Here is a 5,293-nt window from a genome sequence, read left to right as displayed (position 1 = left end):
AGTCCTGAGATACAGAGCTGTCACCAGCAGTCTTTTTGTCTGAGTCTTTCCAAATAAGCAGGGCTGGTGCCGTTTCCTGATTGTTTCCATTGCTGACTGCAACAGACTTGTCAGTGTTTACAGGCTGCCTTTGACGTATCTTTGCCTGTGTAGCAGTGTCCCTCCACATTTAAAAGCTTGATTTGACAATTCCTCATGGTTTTGTCTGGGTCAGGAAAGATATGCTTACCTGGGTATGTCTAGTACGTGTTCCCCGTGATGTTGCCGACATAGCACGGAAGTTGTTCTCCCAGGCTATGATGGTATTTGAGGCCTCCCACAGGAGGAACGATAGAAAGCGTGCGATGTGGAGCCTCATCCTCATGGCTGCCATATTCTGTCAGAGTCAGTAAGTACAGCCCTGAATTTGATTATCAGAACGCAGGGTTTCCTTGGAACCCCTGCAGATGCTCACCCCTGTAGTGTATCCCCAGGTCCGGAGACCTCATGCCCATTTCACATGAGTACCTCTGCCTGCCTGATATCCCTGAGGCTCCAACTCATTCTAGCTTCAATTCAGATGCCAGTATCGTATTCTTTCATGCCAGCTGGGGACAGCTTCTTCAGGGTCTCTCCTGAAACACATACATACTTGTTTGAAGAGACAAACACCTGTTCCCTCTTTCCTCATCCAAAGTACAAGGATTGGGCAGACAAAATTTTTCTGCTCAGAGGCAGGGAAAGGAGATATATAAGAGGTTGCTTGATAGGATTCTGAAACCAAGTTGAATAAACATTTCAAGATTAATTAAGATCTGGACATGACACAACTCTTCATAGCTTCTGTCTTCGCTCTCTGGTTCCACATCTTCATCAGCCTTCTGCTGTCATGACAGATGGCATGGGCTTACATGTGAGCAGTTTCCTGTCTGGGATTATGAGCGCCTTCCCAATGTCTATGTCATAGATCTTTCTAGTATCTCCTCATGTCATTTCCTCCCTGTTCAGGGCCTGAGTAATGAGTCTGCTGGGTAAAATGCAAGTTGCCCTGACCTGTTTCCATAGGAAGTTAGAAGCCCAGGCATTGTCATTTACACCTGTAATCCTAGCACTCAGAAGTGAGGCAGGGGGATCCTGAATTTGTGGCCAACACGTGCTGGATATTGAAACAGTAAAAATAAATAAATAAATAAATAAATAAATAGACAGATAAACATCCCCAAAGTAACAATAGGTACAAAAGTAAGTTAGAGAAAATACTAAAAATATTGAATATCTTGCTTCTTCTTTGAGAAAACACCAAATGTCAGTTGACCCTGATGCAGCAAGGGAAGCTGGGCAGAGGACCTGGGAGTCCAGGATTTGGAGGCCTAAGTGTAGGGCTCATGGAGGTAAAGCCAAATATATGAGTGGATCCCAGTCACCAAGCTGGGCCACCTGATACAGTCCCTGGGAGAAGATCCACCTGTTCTCCCTGCCCTCTAAAGAACCCGTGATTATTGACTTTTTCTTGGGTTCATCTCTAAAGGATGAGGTTCTAAAGATCCTGCTGGTGCAAAAGCAGACTCTGGATGATCAGCAGACCAGGTTCAAGGCTTTGTTTGCTATTGGGTACTACACTGGTCATGTTGGTCTTGGTATTAAGTGCTTCAGGGTGGTGCCATCTGAGTAGCCTTCATTCTGGCCAAGCTTTCCATGGTCTCTGTGTGGTTTGGAGAGGCCACTGGAGGAACAAGCCCAGCACTGTTCTGAGAAAGGTGACAGGCCACCATGGCTGTGGGTTGCTTCTCCTTATCCCTACCACAGAGGCCCTGACATCATCCCTGTTCCCAAGTCTAAGAAGCAGCTGGTGGTGGCCAGTATTAATGATGGCTATCCATCACCCAAGACTGCACTCCCACCCTGGGGAACTTTGCCAAGGCCACCTTTGATACCATCTCCAAGACATACAGCTACCTGACCCTTGGTGTCTGAAAAGAGACTGTGTTCATCAAGGAATTCACTGTGAAAATACATCTATGAAAATACACACCAGAGTCTCTGTTCAGAGGATGCAGGCTCCAGCTGTGGGTTTTATACATAAAGGGTTTTATACAAGAACAATAAAGTAACTGAGTATGTTAAAGCAAAACCAAACCAAACCAAACCAAACCAAACCAAACCAAACCAAACCAAAATAAATCATTGACTGTCTTGAATGGGACCTAAAGGATCAAGCCTTCTTCATATAGGGGAAGGTTTAAATGCAGTGCCTATGGGCCAAACATAAGAATGAATGGCAAATGCATGCTTTTTGTTCTTTTTCACAGATTTGCGTCTATCATATGACACAGATATGTCTGTATGTGTGCTACTTTTCTATTGCTGTGATAAAACTTATAAAAGTGATCATTTATTTGCGGTTTATGGTTTCAGAGCATTAGAGTTTGTGACTATCATGGCAGGGAGCATGGCATCAGCCAGGTGGGAAGGCATAATGCTGGAGCAGTAATTGACAGCTCAGATCTTATTCTAGAGGTAGGAGGGAGTGCATGAGTGCGTGAGTGTGTAAGTGAGGGGAGAGAGAAAGAGAGAGAGAGAGAAAGAGAGAGAGAGAAATAGTATCTTTTGGGTGAATCTGCCTTTAGTGACACATTTTCTCCAACAAGGCCATATTTCCTAATCCTTCCCAAATAGTTCTAGCAACAAGGGATTAGTTATTCAGATATATGAGCTGATGGAGACCACTCATGTTCAAACCACCTCAGTATCTGAAAGAGAAAATCCGTATACCACGCAGACCACTTTCAGGCTCATGTTGATGGAAATCATTGTTCACAGCAGCTAAAATCAAACCAGATGTACATCAATGGGTGAAGCAGATGTGGTACATATACACAATGGTCTATTATTTAGCTGTAAAGAAAAAAATCCCTGTTTATTGCGAAAAAATGTTTTGATCTGGAGGTTAGCATGATGGGTGAACACAGAAAGACCATTAGCATACGTTCTCTCATGTGTAGACGGTAAACCACCTTCATCTGAATGGAAAATAGCAGTCATAGAAGTAGAAAAAGTGGGGTAGATGAAGGGACGCGTATTTAATCAGTGCGTGGTTTATGTATGTGTAAATATATGCAGACCTTCATTAATATGTGCAATTAATACATGCCAAAAAAGGCAACATGAAATAAGGCTGAATGTGGCAGTGTGTGTCTGCAATCATAGCACTTGGCAGGTTGGAGGATCTCAAGCCCAGGGCTAGCCTGGCCTACGTAGAGAGACCCCATCTCAAAACAGTAACAACAGCAAACCAGAGAAACAAAATACACGTAAATAAATGAATTTTCACACACTCATACACACACAATTTTTGAAGTACAGTCTCACTATGTAGCCCAGGCTGACTTCAAATTGTGTGATTTTGCCTCCGCCTCCAGAGTGCTGGCAAGTCTGTGCCACCAAACCTAGTTCATACACATGTCTGTATGTGCACTGATCATTTTATAACCAGATCAAAACTAAAATTTTGATTTTAATATTTAAACTAAATTTTGATTTATGAAGTAGAATTTTTTCTTTCTCAGTCTTATTTATTTTGCTTAATATAATCTACAGTTTCATTCATTTTATATAAATTCCTTTCATTTTTATTTATGGCTGAATAAAACACACTTCTGTGTGTGTGTGTATGTATGTGGTATTTTATTTATTCATTCTTATATTGCAATAGTAGCACAAACTTATCAGCATATTGTGGGGCCCAAGAGACAGGAAGCCTTCTCTCTATTCGTTAGGGCCACATCCTGCCTATGAACATGGAAAAACATATCTCGTAGAGAGACAAATGGCTCTTGCTTTATTACTTTGTGTCGATTGTTTGGTACCAGCTAATAATGATATTTATAATTTACATAATAGCAAAGTAAGTTGATTATATTAATTAGGTCTCAATAAAAAAGAAAAAAACCATTAACTTAAGTGATGTAGGGTTGTTTTGCTTTTAATGAAGAGAATACTTACTGAGGTGTCCAGGGAGTGAAAGAATCACAAGGGGACTTAACAAGGAGGCTTAAGATGTTGGAAGCAGTCCCGCCTTTGTGTGTGTGTGTGTGTGTGTGTGTGTCTGTTTATAACTGCCCAGGCATTTTTGCCTGGGAATTTGACCTCAGCCTCCTCAACTGACCCATTGCTCTGAGTAGGCCTGGAAAAGAGAGAACACTGACACAGCCCAGCAAAAACTGCTCAACAACAGAAGGAGTCACAGAGACTAGCATAGGACAGAGCTGTTGCTGAAAAGGGTTGCAAGTGTGGGGAGCTGAATAGGAAACCCACCAATTCCTTTTCTTTCTACTTGTACCAATAAAACACACTGGCTGGGCCTCTCTGAGAGCGCAGCAGGAGCTCGCTGCCCAGGCTAAGTCCATCACAAGCCAATCATGGTGACAGTTGAGTTTCATGGAAGAGCAGAAAGAGTCCTTCCTTAAACGTTCTCAGGTCTGAGGAATCCTGACTTGATGAAGCCTTATTCATCCTTTTCTCTGTGTGCGCTAATGAGGCACATGGCGTTTATAGGCTTTACTTTGTTTCTTGTGGCAGTGGGCCTCCCACTCGATCAGAAAGTAGAAGGACCAGAAACAGGGCCAGCTCACACTCTACTGAGCATTTTGCCTTTGTTACACAAAGCCTGCTCCCACGAAACGCTGAAGGCTTCTCTGTGTGGGCTGCCGCCTCAGCGTGGGGCTCTGGCTGGTGCTCTCGCATGTGCTAGGACTGCTGACTGGGAGGAAAGGCAGCCAAAACTCAGGAGAATCTGTCAAACTGATGGGAAATTAACTGAATGGGTGTTTCAATACACTGGCTGACCAGATGAGCATATAAAATGCTTAAAGAAGCATTTGTAAGAGACATGATTGAGAACAATTTTTTTGATATGCAAAATGCAAAAGGTGTGTGTGTGAGAGAGAGAGAAAGAGAGAGAGAGGTTGGCAGACGAATATTACTGAAGGTGATATACACAGAAAGTATGAATCTGAACAGTTTTCTAGGACAATAAGTGATAGGCTGTATAAGCCCATGGGGAGAGAAGCTTTATATTCATAGCAAATTTCAACATATTTTTGAGGGACATTTTTCTTCCTTGTAGAGAGCCTCCATCAATATCTCATCAATTCTCCAATCCTACCAGAGTGCAGAAGTCGAGGACAGGCAAGTCAAGGCTGGATTTGCACGTGATGGACTTTGAGATAGATTCAGATTCTGACCCTAACTTGAATTTCAACACAGCTTTCTGCCTCTGTGTTCAGGGCTCAGGAAGCTTGGCTGCCTCCTTCAC

General features: G+C 42.9%; 1 pseudogene; it reads left to right on the top strand.

Annotated features, from left to right (window-relative positions):
• The first annotated feature begins 344 nt into the window (after nucleotides 1-344).
• LOC132652537 (small ribosomal subunit protein uS5-like) lies at nucleotides 345-2,001 on the top strand (annotated as a pseudogene).
• Nucleotides 2,002-5,293: the final 3,292 nt, after the last annotated feature.

This window comes from Meriones unguiculatus, chromosome 2, assembly GCF_030254825.1.
Source record: "Meriones unguiculatus strain TT.TT164.6M chromosome 2, Bangor_MerUng_6.1, whole genome shotgun sequence".
Classification (NCBI taxonomy): Eukaryota; Metazoa; Chordata; class Mammalia; order Rodentia; family Muridae; genus Meriones; species Meriones unguiculatus.
The sequence above is the reverse complement of the archived record's forward strand: the minus strand, read 5'-3'. Positions and strand labels throughout refer to the sequence as shown.